Here is a 16,552-nt window from a genome sequence, read left to right on the forward strand (position 1 = left end):
CGAACGGAATGGCTCTGAGTGATCGTAATAATTACAAGAAGCCCTCGGTCAAATTCTAAACCTCAACCAACACTCGATTTTTGAGTCGAATTCATCATTATTTCTCAGTTAGTGAGAGACATGCGAGAGGCGCCAAAATCACGTTACCATCATTTCCCTGGAAAATTTTAACCCAGATATTTCTTGGTATCATCCGAATACCTTTTTCTTACATCTTACGGAAATCACTCACTTAAACACCTTCCCTTTGCAATTACTTCACCATTTGGTATGCTTTAAAAGACGTGGCAAGGATTTGGAGTGACAAAACGCTGAAAATTATTAGTTCCGAATCAGTTCCTATCATCAAATACGGGAGAAAAACAAAGATTCCAATGGAAATCCTTTAATAATAAGCCGATAAATTTACAAGTATGTGGCGAACACCATCCAAGATCTCAGCACAATGAAAATTACAGAGGAAACTTAAAAAAATAGGCCAGGGCACGAGCATTATTTTCAAATAGTTAGTAGCTACCATAAACAAAAACAGCAAAACGAAAATTCCATTACAAATTAAAATAGTATGCATTGGTATAAAATATCCTGGCATATATTAAATGCATTTCATATTGGTTTTCATGGATGCAGCGGTGTATTTGCCCCCCTCCCTAGTCGAGGGGTGGCCACGATTGGCGAGCGAAGAGGGCAAGAGATGTTCCCCTCCCACCCCCATCCAATCCAGTATCATAACATTCGCTATCACCTCCCGGGAAATATTTGCACTTTTAAGTCGTCAAGAGAAATGTCATTTCTGCCGGAAAATTGGTCAGAAGCCTGTTGAAAGTTGAATGGCAAAATACTTGTTAAGCACAAGATCAGAGCGATTTGCAAGATCCACTCAAGCAGCCTAAGTGAACGGCTTTTGCGACAACGGAACCGTATGCGGCGGAAGAATTGAACTCACTTGCACGAAGGGGAGATAGAGAGGATACTATGAAATGCGGGGACGATGGTAGCAAATGGGAACTTCTCTCCTCAACGGAAGTAAATGGCGAGATCTAGAAAGATGGGGAGCAACTAGCAGAAAGGCTGGTCACTGTATTCGGACTGTTCTGGTCGGTGAAGCGCGCGCGATTGTTGGAAATTGCACGCCGGCAACTGGAGCAGAAAATGAAGAGAGAGAAGTAAGGGTCTGGAATGCTAAGCGAGATGAAAACACTCGCCTTGAGTCTTCGTGCCGCGACCTCCCCCCCCCCTCTGCCGCGCCCAGACTGACGACGAATTATTTATTATTCACCGCCCCTCCGTTAGCTCCACCACCCCGCTCCGGATCGACTGAGCAACTGAGGCAGCAGTGTGCGTGTGTTTGTGTGTGGCCATAGAGTGAGAATAAGGAGGGAATTATCTTCACGTAGTCTGTCGTGGTAGGCACTTACGTAAGGACTCTCGATATTTTCTGGTTGATTCGGAGGTCAATCATTCATTAAGACTCTCTTTCACCTCTGTAACGAAAAAATGTCTATGGGGTCGACAGTCTCTCGCCCCGACCCCGGGGAAACACCCGTTTAGAAATGTTATATTCACAGGACAAACCGCATCAACGTCAACGAATGAAGTTAGTCTAAGTTCGGCCATATTTATACTGTCGTCTTATCTGAGAGCTATATTTGGCAGTGCCATAAAGAATTACATGATAACCACATGTTTCCAGTTCCCATTTTAAGCTAAAGTTAGCTGTGAATGCAATAGATATTTTGTCGATAATATTATTGTATATATTGTATATAAATGTAAATGTTATATTGTGTATATGTATTTATAAATATATATATAATATAATATACATATATAATGTATATATATATACATTATATATATATATATATATATATATATAACACTTTTTGAAAGTCTCACGGACGTGAATAATAATGTATAACACTTAGCACTAGTGGACACAGACAAAAACACAGAAACACAAAAAAAGAGACTCACTATTTTTCGAATTTTCGGTGGTCGTTGCCACCTTTATCAAGGAAGAGAGGGACAGAACTCAGAACTCAGAGTTCTGTCCCTCTCTTCTTTGATAAAGGTGGCAACGACCACCGAAAATTCGAAAAATAGTGAGTCTCTTTTTTTGTGTTTCTGTGTTTTTGTCTGTGTCCACTAGTGCTAAGTGTTATACATTATATATATATATATATATATATATATATATATATATATATATATATATATATATATATATATATATATAATGTGAAGTGTTCGTGAGAAATTTTTAAGTATTTTAAAGTTAGCATACTTTACTATGACAGCTAATATATTAAAAATTAATTTTAGAACAAAATTACTCGGGTCACATTTTTTTAATAAAATAAAATGTGAAAGAAGGCCATCGGGGCGCCATCACCAATGGTAGTGAGATTAGAGACAAAATTCCAACAGTGTCGCACTTTTCATTAATTGACGGTGACACAAAAATATGTTGACTGTTTGCCAGGGTGATAGCTCGTCAACAGTTTAATGCTGATTCAGACTAAGCAATGGGACAAGCCTAAGAAGGAGGGAGGAAGGCATCCCCTTGGAATTAAACTCTTTACTCCTCGACCGTACTCTTTGTATGTCCGGAGAAGCGAATGGGGAGAGAGACTCGGGCGTAAACTCAAAACCAGACGCGGCCAGGGAGGGGGGGAGTGGTGGGTTGACGGGGGTTGGGGATGTGGAGGAGGGCAACGCACGGCCCCTGGGGAATCCCATGGCGCCGGGGGGAGAGGCAGGGTGATTGGAGAGGGGCAGGCAGACAGCACCGCTTCGCACCTGCTGGCTGGATGGTGCGCCACTCTTGAGCCCCACACTCTTACTCAAAGAAGCTTCCGAGGTCCCTTGCACCTCCCAGGTAGCACACTTATACATGCAAGTTAACATTTAAATAAATTAGCGCCTGCCCCTCTTGTTTATCTTTCTGGGGATCTCTCTTAAGGTTAATAAAACAAAATAATTAATATCAAGATCAAATATCCCATTTCTCATGAATTTCCATTTAGAAAAAAAAATATTTTTTACCAGCTGGTCATAGTTATATACGTTTAAATAGATATTGATATCCTTTACAAATTCGACGATTCTGTCAACAGCAGTTGGATCACCAGTTGGGGAAACGTGGACCCGCTTCGTAAATTCAAAATAGAAATCCTTCGATCCGAGAGGTCGATGCATTCAGTGCGAGGATGTCTCTCTCAGAGGAGAGGAAAGGGCAACCAACCGCCCTCGGGGTTACCGAGACTGTCGCCCTTCTCGAGGACGCCTCGTTTGAACCAACGCCGTCCTCCCTTCATCGACGCGGCGGTGACCGACTGGACCGTGAGGGTGAAACAGATCGGACACACGACGAAGGCGTTGACTAGCACCAAGAGAAGATGCCCATCCAAGGAATATTTACTATCCCCTTATCTAGGGTTCTTTTCCCTTTCTTTCGTGTAGTTACGAGCTCACAGTTATCCATGATATGCTAACACTCATCACTTTAATTTCTAAGGTGCCGGCATTATCTTTTTTTTCCTTACACATCTTGATATATTTTTCAACTACATGTCTTCAATGCACGGTGCGCGAGCACAACGCTTGAAGTATTATTTATGCCTGGAGAGGACGGACCGCCTGCCGCGCTACGGACTGACCCCCTGACGATGGCGTCTAAGGACATCATTTATTTACAGACTGTCTGGATTTTCAGGTTGCCATCCGGTTCTGACGGCGAGTGCATTAGCAGCACCATCGGAAGGAAAGGTGGCCGAGGGTGCGATGGCCCCTGGGGACGAAAGTTGGTAATTGGCAAATTTTCTTCTTCGCGAATCTATCCCAACGCTCTAGCATACTTGACTAACGGTCAACGCATCAACGGCATCCATTAAACCCATTTCTTAACCTTAACGCAAGAAAAATAATTACGACTTTGGGTCTTCTCGACACGACCTAAGGAATCATGGCGATAGCTTTAGATTCTGCTAGACGGCCGGATTCTCTCCCCAACCTATTGCCTCATGGTGCAAAACATATTGCGGACAACAGGAGTGATGATTAATCCAATCGTAATATTGTCCAGTGATATATCACAATACAGCGGAGAGAGAAAAAAACGAACGTGTATGTTGGCACGATCACTTTGCAGCAATTGGCCCAGACACAAAAAATAAAAACAAAGATTTTAAGTAGGAATAAAAATAAATAATTAGGAAATAATAATACGGCTACAAAGCCAATCTCGATTTCCAAGGAGGAAAAAAGGTTCTGGATCATGACTACCACTCCTTCGCTTTTTAAGGTTAAGAGGAGGAAAAACTCTTTCCACGACGGCAATGGCAACCCGTTCCTCTTCAACTCTTCTACTTTTACGTGTCACATACAATCTTCCTCCATTTGTCCGCCATTAGGTGACTTCGATGGAATAATGTAGCGCGAAGGAAGAACGTAACATGTTTGTACAGTGAAAATAAACAAAAACTCCAAATCCTTTACATTTTCCTTTTCATGAAAACCGTCGAAGGATCATCCACCGCCGACCGATAGAGAGTCGTACATAGCGAGTGCAATGCAGCACTAAAGTAGGGAAACCGCTTCGATGTGCGTGCGAACGACTATCAAGAGCAAAGACCGGCCGCGTTAACTGGTTTGCATTGCTCACGAGCGTACCACCGACTGCGGCGGAAATAAGTTATATACAGAAAACTCAGATACTTGGTGGTTTGTAACTGAGAAATTTCGATGCATCCGCCGCCACACTCTGGCAGTATTCATGTCGAAGTTGACCCGCGGAGGAGGAGAGATAAAGGGCGCGCACCCTTGAGTGATTCCAACGGGGGGATGGACGAATGTCCGCGGAGCGTGCAGGAGACACGAGAAAGGTCGGAGGCGTCGTCCCAATCGAAATGCCGGAAATGATTTGAGGGGAGCAGGCGTTCAAGGTGGGGGGACACCCGCCCCCCCCCAGGGGTCAAGCACACGGTCGCCGATTGACGCTGGACCCAGTCCTCCCCCCTCCGCCGCCACGCTTACCTCCTCCCGCCAACGCCTCGGTCGGCTCCGTGCTCTCCGCCGACACCTTGGACGGCATTGGTCTTCTCGCTTGCCCTCGCCCCCCGCCGCCCCTTATTCGCCCCAGCCCCGCTATGCCTTAGAGGTTGGCGATGTGAGAGATGGGAACCATGGACAACACCCTGGGGATAGAAGAATTGAAAAATGAATAGATGAATATTTTTAAAAAATAATTTAAAATATTTTTGAATATGTGACAACCACGATGGCTTAGGGTAGTGACCAACAAAGCCAATCCACTAAGATCCACAGCGGAATATCTATTTATATCCAGTACGCTCATCACCAAGAGAATTCTATTTTACGTACATGCATTAAGTGTATGTTACGACGTCATAACCTAATTGTCCGTGTACCATTGAATTTCTCAGCACAGTTAACAATGAAATGCGGCTGACAAATAGACAGACCGTCCCGACTGGTAGCAGGGTATATCCTGCTAATTCCGGCTGCATCAGCGAAACCATTTCCTACCCAGTAACCATGGATGGTGCGCTGTAACAGGCGGCCGTTGAGCCTAGGCCCAAACGAGCATGAAATTGCACCCACTTCCACTTGCCGTGCCCCGAAAACCGCATGCACCACTTCAATTAATTGATAGGGTCGCCCGAAGGCATCGCCCAGTATTCGAACCCCGGTCACTCTCGCCTGGGGCCTATTACTAAACATTCATTATTAGTCACGTCACCACACTCCCCAGCATCGATAAGGGCAACGTGATATATATCTCATTGTCAAATAAAAGGGCCAATAGCGTCGTCATAGTGAAGAATAAAAGAGTAAGAAAAAAGTCTTCGCGATATTTCATTCATATTTTATTTCCCGGTGGAACACTTTAGAAATACAATTTGCAATCCGGCGCAATGATCTTCACGTGTCACTTTCTAAAACATAACAACATTCGTGCGGTGTGAACGACAGCCGGTTTAATCGGCTGCTAACGCGATTCGCCTGCCGGCGCAAAGGTCGCGCCTTGGAGACCCGCCTTGGGCACGGGCGTCGTGAGTTGCGGTGGGAGGACTGATGACAAACCAAGAGTGGACCTCGAGGTTCCATGTGACACGATCTACGGGCCGCCAGAGAGACACTTCCGGAGGGCAAATAAGAAATGAATACTGGTAGTACCGATCCCACCCACACTCGTCAGTGTGTTCCTCCCAATTTTCCCACGACGTCGCACGAGAAGCAGTTGTTGTTGCCGCCGTGGCACCCACTCACCGGGAGACGGGTTGTGAAGAGTGGGTCGTGCAGGCGCCGCCAAGAGGAGAGGACGAGAGGCCGTAGGCGCCGCACTATGCAGAAGGGGGACCCGAGGGAGAGACGTCGGCGGGCCACGAGGACAGAGGCGGCGGCGAATGGACGGACGGATGGATATGCGTCGCTCCCCAGTCCCGGAGGCTAACTGCTCCGCCCGCCGCGGCCGCCCCCCTTCCCTCAGCCCCCCCCCTGCCCCCCGCCAGCCCCCTTCGGCACCGCCGCGATTCTCCCCCGGCCTCGGGGAGGAGAGAGAGAGAGAGAGTGAGGCAGAGGAGGCGGGGGCCGGGGGAGGAGGGCAAGTCTCCTGGAAATTCCAAATCGCAATTCTTACGCTCCCTCCCGCCCTCTTCCTCCATCCAGCCGACCCCACACCCTTCCCACCATCCCTTTCCTCCTCCTCTCGCTTCCCCCCCCTCCAGGAAGGGAGGTCACCCCCCCACTCACTCTTCTATCTATCTGTCTCTCCTCCCCACCCTTAACCCGGTAAGTAGAAAAAAAGCTGCCCGATTTCTGAAGATTGGTTAAATAAACTAACAGCACGCACATTATAATTGGAGGGCCTGTCTTAGGTGTCACTGACAAACACGAAGATTACTGGCAAAACCTGTTGGCAATTAAATATTCTCAGCGCCGCATTAAATCGGTGGTCAATACAACAGTATTTACGTAAGGAAGTAATGGGAAATGGCTGCCGGACAGACCGATACATAGTAAATAGCGGCGAAATGACTTGACCCCGAATGCCATGAATCACTCCGCTACTATGCTGGCTGCAGACCCCCTGCCACACGTCCTCTAGGAGGCCCTCAGGTTAGGACACAGCTGCAAGTCCCCACTCTGATGGCGGCCCGTTTCGCATCGCGCTCCCCGCCTCGTCCGGAGAAATGGGTTGCTGCCGTTACCTGCCGGCGGGGCGTCACACTCTTCCCCCGCCTCCCGCCCCCCCTTGTCGGGGAAATAGTCCCGCCCGAGCCGGCGAAGCGGAAACGGGAGCGCACCGCGCATAAAACGCACCACCGACGTACGACATGTGGCATGTGGGGCGGGGAACCAAATCGAAATTTTGTTCCGTTTCTCTATTTCTACGAGCGGCCACCCATTGCCTCAAAGTGACGTAATTCTCAAACTAATCCTAAGAATCTACTTTTCCTCTCAATATCTACATACTATATTATATCTTCCCATTCCTCGGCGTCATCAGTACATATTTCATTCGATAGTGCCTCGTTGAATATGCTACCCATTTCATGCTGTATTAAAAAACACTCTCAATTCACGGTAATGCATGTAAAAACCGAGATTGGAAATTAAATCATCGATGAAGATTAATAATAATTGATTAATGGATTTAATTCCGATCTCGGTCATAGTCTTGCCTTGGATTGCTCACGTAGGAGTGAGTGGAAGGTGATTTAGAGTAATGAACATAGTTAGCTATGGAAAAATTAAAAAGAACCTTAACGGGACGATATGAAAACACGAACAACCAAGCAGTCCCCCCCCCTTTCCCCCAACCCTCCCATCCCCTTCCTCCACCCCTCTCCCTTCCCGCTCATGAGCCTTACACGATAAATCGCAGGACGGCGTGACGTCACGACACCTTTCCCGCAATCGAGAAAGTATGTCAATGTCCTGGCGGCCATTGTCTTTGATAACCGCGCGACATATTTTAAAAACTAAAGGAGGAGAACAGGGCGCGGGTTGTTTTTTTTTAACTCGCGGTAACTGACAATTGACGCTGATGGCGAGCGGGCTCTGGTTTAAGGGCGGGATGGGGAATGGGGCTCCCGCCCTCCCGTTCTCCCTCCGCCTTCGTGGCGGGCTCACTTTCGGCCGAAAAGAGAACGACATCCCCCGATGGGCGATGGCACGATGTGCTCTCAAACCTGCCTAAATAACCCATCACCCATTTATTTATTCACCTATTTATCGGTATATTTTTCATTTACCAATTACCGAAGTTAATTACTTAGTCAATCTAAAAACAGCAAATGGTGAATTACTTTGGACATATAATTTTACGTATATATTGATGGTGTTATACCATATATGGTCAATTTTGTATGGTCACTGACTACACAAAAGTACTACGATTAATTTCCTTACCTCTCCTAAAAATACATAACCTGACATCCAACACTACAATGAACCCTTCCTCCGTTCCGCACGCCTTCCATTCCTACCTTAATATCGTCAACCATGCTTCCTCTATCCCTTCCTCGTTAACCTAACGGTCTCCTATCCATCTATCACAGTCCTCAACATCCCTAAGCCAATAAAAATGCTCTGCATCTATCTTTTTCCGAACTTATTTGGATCTCCTTGGGATCGGAGAACGCCGTCCGTCGGATGGAACGTTAAACTGTGGACCCCTTGGCGCCTTTCGTTATTAAGAGTAAGCAAATGCCGACGCCGGGTTTCCCTCCACCCTTCCTCCATTCCCATCCAACCTTAATGGCGCAAATGACCTTAGCTGTCCGTCGCCTTCCCCTAAAAACTGCTACTACTCCAGATAATTTCTTCCAGCAACCACCTCTCTCCTCCCCCACCAAGTCCAGAACTTCCTGTCTTTTTTCCTTTCTGTCCACTTCACCTTCTCCACACCAACATTTCAAAAGCCTCCAGTCCACGCCTATCGGATAACAAAAGAAAAAAAACGAACGCAAACGAGTCACAAACAAATTGGAGCAGCATTACAAATTACTTACGCTGGAAATATGGAGGAGTATCTGAAAGAGACGGCGCCATAGGAATGTGTGAAGATGAGTGCAAGCGCATTGATTGAAATAGGAGAGGTAATTAAACAGGAATAAAAAGGAGTGATACAAGGATTCCCACTTTCGCCATATCTATTTAATTTATCCATTAAAGAAGCTATAGAGACAATGAAGGAAAAACAAACGGAATGAAGATAACTGGAAGAAAGGTACACTGCATTAGGTTTGCAGATCATATCGGGACCCTAGCAGAATCAGCCAAAGATATGGATAGGATGCTCAAAACCCTGTCCACAGCTTTGAATAAATGGATATTAAAAATAAATGTGAAAAAAACTATGATAGTTTCTAGAAACAGGACAGAACACCCTGTAAATTTAATGATAGGGGAATGAATGATAAGCCAAGTACGAGTGAAAGAGTTCTGCTACCTTGGGGGTATTATTGCAAGAGACAGCAGTTAAATCTATTCAGTGAAAAGGAAGGCAGTCTTGGCGAAGAAGGCAAATGAAAATAAAAAGAATATTTTAGGAAACAAATGCATGAAATTGGAAAGTAGAAAATCCTTTGCAGAAACGTTTATTTGGAGTACATTATTATATGGATGAGAAACTTGAGTATTGTGATAGAGGGAAAAGGCTCCGTTGGAAGCAATGGAAATGTGGATTTGTAGAAGAATAATAAGAACAAGATGGATGGATAAGAAAAGCAACATAGAAGTATCGAGAGAAATTAAAGAGCAAAGGAATTTAATAAAAGAGATGGAGAAAAAGAAAATTAAACTTATTGGACATGTTCTCAGACATAAAATCTGGAAAATATAATGGAGGGGAAAATAATAGGAAAAAAACGAAGAGGAAGGACAAGAAATACATTTATAGTTCTTGCAGTAGTACTATGAGAGAAACAACCTACAATGAACTGAAAATAATGGCAATGTAGAGAGACCAATGGCTGCAACGACAAGGATCCGCCTTTAGAAGGTGATATTAATGATCTACCGCGTCATTAGTGAACGCTTTCAAAGAGGCCATTCAATTTACGTATGGTCACGTTTAATTACCCCCAGAACTTCTTTCCAAGACGTTATTTGAGCATTTTGCTAAATTTACCCGGAACCATAGCTATCTGAACGATAGTTAAAATGTCGCTCACTTCCAAAATTCGTGTAAATTAACATTGACACTAGTATTAAAAAAACTCATATATTGCTATTCTGGGATAGATCCTCGTCTTAAAAAATAGTTTAGATATAAAAAAGGGACTTCCTTCAAGCACTCCCTACAAAACAGTCGAAGGAATTCTACACGTTTGTTTACCGACTCCACAACAACACCAACGATCCAGATTATAATTACCATTAGCAGTAATCTAACGAGTGAGGATAGGTTTTCATTGGGCCCTGACACTGTACGCAAACGCTCTTCTAAGCCCTGTCTAATACGACACCAAATCCCATTAAACCCCAAATTAAACCTTACAACAACTCGATATTAAGCTCCGCATACTCTCTACCCCTCTTTTTTCCATTCAAAATACTTATTCTCAATTTCGCATACCGACGCGTATCTGTCTTACTCAACATTCTCCTTTCTAAATCGGTCTTTAGCTTATCATTGCCTCTAAATTATTTCCAATACCCACTTTTCGAATCGGCCTTTTCGACTATCTTCAAATTTCTGCCAAAAAACCTCTTCCCCTCCCTTGCCTGGCTGTGCGCTTGTTTTCCTTTCCACGTACTATACTTTAATGGCTGGTGGCTTAACAGCACCTGCCATGCACCTTCACGGAAACTTGCAGGGTGGGGTGTAGTTGTACGTTCTTTGACAGCGATTAGGGTCCCATAGTGGTGTCCTTTGAGGGAGGATTTCACTTTTGGGGATAGGAAATAGTTTGATGGTGCCAAGTCGGGACTGTAAGGTGGTTGGGTAATTTTTATTTATTTATTTTTATTTTAAAACATTATTCACATACAACAGTGGCGCCATTTTACAGTGAAAAATATGAAAAACATGAAAGAGGACAAAATACAATAACAGCATAACAATAACAACGAGAACCAAGCATGGACCGGGGAACATTTTAATTCACTGAAAGGTGGGATAAAGCTTGGGTGGTGAATTTGTTGCATGATAAGTTAAAGGGGTCGAAAGTGTGAGGGAGTGAATTTAGAGGGGAGGAGAGGCGAAATAACAGTGAGCGCTTGGTGAGAGATATTCTAGGAATAGGCAGATGGAGTAGGGAGTGGGTGCGGGTGGATCGGGCTGGGATCCTAAAGTTGAAGAAAGATAGCAGTTCAGGGCAATCAATAGCTGAGTTTAGGGTGTTGTAGAGGAGTTTTAAATCAGCTTCAAGTCTGCAGCTTTGGGGACTAGAAATGGACAAGGAAGACAGAACAGCATTTGATGACATATTGCGGTAATGTGGGACTCGGTGTTTGACTATTTTGGCAAGGAAGTGAGAGATGCAAGCGAGGGATTTAAGATTAGTTGGGGATGAGGTAGACCAAATGGAGGAGCAATATGATATGATGGGATAATCGTCGCGATGTCGTTGCAGAAGGTCTTCGCAAGCAGACATTCGACTCTGCTCTTTTTGTCGTCCGTCAAGACCTTCGGAACAAGTTTAGCGCAGATCTTGCGAATCGCCAATTTTCAGTGATAATGGTGTGCAGCGTCATCTTATCAAAGCCAATACGATCTGCGATCATGCGCGCACTTAACCGACGGTGAGCGCGCTGCGACGTAGTCACGTCAGGAAAAAATTGTTACCGATAATTTTTATGCAAACCTTGTTACAATGTTGAGGGAAATGCTTCCCCGGGAAATAGGTTTGGGATCAGGACGAAGATTATAATAAGAATGGTCCCGGGCCCACCAATGGCCGGAGTGGGAGGGTCGAGGGGGTGGGCGGATGGTTGACGACTGCAGTCGGATGTTGCTGGAGGCTTGGTGCTTGCAATCGCCGCTCAATGAAAACAACCTCGGTGGGATCGCATAGCAAAACACATCACGGGGATATGCATCTGAGCCGCACCTGTGCAAAACGTCCTGCGAAACGATTATAAAACGTAAACATCGGGAATTCCGCGCATTCGCGAGTGAGAGCACGCAATTCTCCTCCTCCCGGGCGAATTCTCTCTCGCCATCCCCTCCCCCACCCTCTCCATCTCTTCTCTGAGACCCCGCCGTCCCCCCCCCCCGGGTTAGAGAGGCGATCCCAGAACGTGTGGACATGTCGCACTCGCGAATTTTCTCAACGCGTTGATTTTAATTGCATGTAGATAACATGAATCATGCTTTTTCGTTGATTTATTGATCCATAAATCGTAACATGAACGATTACCATCCCTGTGTATTTATTTATTTATTTGCATTGGTCCGAAAACAGCCTTTTGACCTTTACATCGGACTTTGAACATTGATATAACAGTATTACATTTACATACACCCTTATAGCCCTTGGTGGAGGCAAAACCACCTATGCGGGAATCGAACCCGCAAACTCTGAGTTGTCAGACGAGGATATTAACCCGCCGCCATTGGGGCCGGCAAATATTTTATATTTTGTACAGTGTCCTAACTCATCAAAGAAGATTTTTACGTTGACGGGTAAATTTGAGTAGCACACTTCACGTAACTGGGGTCTGCTCCACATGTCGGCGTTAACGTAGTGCGTAGACATAAGGTATATTCGTAGGTGCATGTGTATTTTATTTGACAGTATATGTATTTGCATGCATGAAAGTTTATGTTTTTTGCACGAATATATATGTCTCTGTGGGTGTAGTTTGGCATGGATGTGTTTCGTTTTGCATGTGGTTTTATTCTCTTTTACGGTTGGTGACTGAACACACACACACCCTGCCACACGCCCTAGCGACGGCTTGCGGGGTATCATATGTGTAGATACACTTCAATGCGACAGTCATATTTTACATGCCTTTGTTTGCTTCTGTTTTTCTTCAAGCCCGAATGCTTTATAGCTTCTCCGTCGTCGATTGGATCATTGGGCGAAGAACACGAGAACTTGTATGTACGTACGGGTACATACGCCGCTGCATCTGGATTTCTCTGCTCCCGCGAGACGTCATCGGAGAGCTCCGCTGATGCCGCGCAAGCGCGCAAGTCCAACAGTGAGCTCCGGACACGGACTTGAAGGGCATTGGGACAAGGACAGCAATCAATTTGGCGTATTGTCCCTTTTAGGCTGTTGGGAAAACGACCTAAAGCGATTTAGAACTAATACACTTTGGATGGACCCCCTAAACGCTCCTGTTTCGGTACATTTCAACAACGTCCAAACTAATTTCATCAAGTGTAAAAATCATTCGCCTAAAGCGAATAATTTTTACACTATGAAATTGTTGCATTGAAATGCACATTAGTGGATGACCCCGTTATAAGTTGCTGTTGCGGCATCTCCCGCAGTTTTTTTGTAATTTCATCGAGTTTGGAGTCCTAAAAATGAGACTTGAGTGAGTGAGAATGCTGACGATCTTTTCAATAAATACATATATATATATATATATATATATATATATATATATATATATCACAAATGGTGGTGGAGTGATGTGTAAATAAATTTTTAGATCTAATTTACGTGTGAAATTTCCGTCCTGCAAGAGTGGAATGCTACCTGATTGTTGGTGACTGCGTTGCGTATGAACCCGCCCTTTGTAAGGGGATTGTTTATTTGTGGCCTAAGTGTAGTCAGTGGAGTGGTTACTAACAGGGAAACAGGTTTCATGTAAGATCTGGTGCTTTCCCGGCGTAGTTGCTTGATGAAGTTTTCACGAGTATTCCACCGGGTCAGCGGGTCCATATTGGCCGACGTTTCGATGCTCAACTCATTAGATAGAACGATGCACGAGTCGAGCATCGAAATGTCGGCCAATATGAAACCCCTGACCCGGTGGAAAACCCGAGAAAACTTCATCAAGTGTCATGTGTTTACCAACATTGTATGCAAAGTGGTTTTAACCACCCCCTACTATGTGCTCTTTCGGTAGGTCACGGGCTGTCATGTGTTTAGGGAAGTATTACACTAGTTTTAGTATGGATGGTGACCTAACACCCCCTACCATACGCCCTTACGACGATTTGCGGGGTAGTGTATAGATGTAGTTGTATACCAGATACTGGAGTAGTTAAGGAATTGTGGATTAGGATTAAACATATAAAATGTCAGCATTGAAATTTTGGAATAAAAGACTTGAAAAACAAGATCTGAACTATGACTAGATGAGACTGATATAAGTACCTCAGAACAGGTAAAATGCTTAGATACTTGGAAAGACATCAAAACTTTCACAGAGCACACACATCAGAGGAATATGATGATCGGCTTTGAAGAAAAGTAGAAGAATATATTATACGTGTTTTCTGAAATTGTAATGAATAGGGAAGAGTGAGGCGTAACTTTTCTTTCGTTAGGCCACATTTGGAATACTCGGCAAGTATATGGGATTCATTGGAGAAAGCGGGAATTCAGGAATTGGATAGAGTTTAGGGAAAAACCGCCAGCTTTGTTGCGAGCATTGCTACGAGAGCAAAAGTAGTAAGCGCGACGGGTGTGTCGGAGGGATCAGGTTGGGAAAGACTCCCGGTTTTAAAATGTCTGATTAAACTGAACATTAACTTTAACCTTTGGTCGAAGCCAAAAATCAGTTTTACAATCACTGGTTAAGCTTAAACCGTCAGTCACAGTACTCGTCAACTTAAAGATGGAATCTGGAGAGTTAAACTTAACGGGAGGATAATCGCAGTGCATGATGGTATCGTTATGGCGGACCTACTGTTCCAGATAATGGACATTATAGTGGATATGGAAGTTGACGATATCGTCTACAGAAAAAAATAATTCCGCGTAATTTTCGTTTCCGTCCTAATAATTTTCAAATTTGGAACGACGAAGAATTTTTTTTTAGGTTTACATTGAGGAAAACACCGTCAACTCGTTGTTACAAATGGTTGTGGAAAGCATTGAATACCTAACTAACAGGTTTTTGGATTTATTTTATTGTTTGGTGGACCGTTTCTTTAATTATATCCAATACATAATTTACTTTTTAAACATGTGTTTTTCCATTTCTATAAATGTTGCCATGACTCCAATGAATCACTTGTTGCTCACTTTAAGATTTTATGCCACACAGTAACGAAGAGAGAGAGAGAGAAGGAGAGAGAGAGGATAGAGAAGGAGAGAGAAGGAGAGAGAGAGAAGGCGAGAGAGAGAAGGAGAGAGAGAGAAGGAGAGAGAGAGAAGGAGGGAGAAGCAGAGAGAGAGAGAAGGAGAGAGAGAGAGAAGGAGAGAGAGAAGGAGAGAGAAAGAGAGAGAGAGAGCGAGCGTTAACAAGAATTGAAGACTTCCCGACACCCGACTTCACTTGTGACACCGATGGAATTATTATGACCCCCCACATTTCATTGATACATTGATAGCAGAAACGATCGCAGGGATAAAACGAAATCCACCACTGACGGATTCAAATGCCCGCTCTTCCCTCGCACTAAACGCAATCATAACAAAATCAAACGTTACACCCCCCCCCCTACATTTTACATTAAAATATCTATATTTAAATCTTTATTCTAACACACTCACGATTGCATAATGAAAACGGATAATTATGAGTGTTGAGTGCCCGAGTGTTCATTTATGGTAATTGCAAACGTCTACATTATTGTCAGGTACCCTAAAACGTTTTTATGATAAACTGAGTAGGGTATAAAATTATTAGAGGAGCTAGGCTAGGAATCACTCAATGGAGCGAAGGATAACTTACAGATTAAATCTATTGCATGAATTGGAAGGATGTCTCTTCATCGATGTTTATGTGGAAAATGTATTATTACCCCTATCGTACTACGTAGGCGAGATCATGTAAATAAAGTTAGAGTGGTTAAGTGTGGAGTAGATAGTAAATATAATATATATATAGATATACGATAGTACGATAGGGGTAATAATACATTTTCCACATAAACATCGATGAAGAGACATCCTATATATATATATATATATATATATATATATATATATATATATATATATATATATATATATATATATATATATGCTTTCGTAGACGTAACACAGAAGTGCCGAATAGTACAATACACAGTAACACACAATATAGAAACACAAAAAAAGAAGAACACTCACACGTTATTTCTTGATATTTCGACGGAAACAATCCGTCTTCCTCTGAAGATATAGAAGTAATGACTGCTGAAGTAATGAGTAAGAAAGTAAAGAAGTAATGACTGCAGTCATTACTTCTATATCTTCAGAGGAAGACGGATTGTTTCCGTCGAAATATCAAGAAATAACGTGTGAGTGTTCTTCTTTTTTTGTGTTTCTATATTGTGTGTTACTGTGTATTGTACTATATATATATATATATATAAATGTAGATGCCATTTTTCCCAATATAACATTTTTTCCCGACGATAAGGGATCCAAATAACGTTGTCCGACCGTGGTAGGGGTAAAAA

Source organism: Hetaerina americana, unplaced genomic scaffold, assembly GCF_022747635.1.
Source record: "Hetaerina americana unplaced genomic scaffold, ioHetAmer1.1.p SCAF_33, whole genome shotgun sequence".
In the NCBI taxonomy this organism is placed as follows: domain Eukaryota; kingdom Metazoa; phylum Arthropoda; class Insecta; order Odonata; family Calopterygidae; genus Hetaerina; species Hetaerina americana.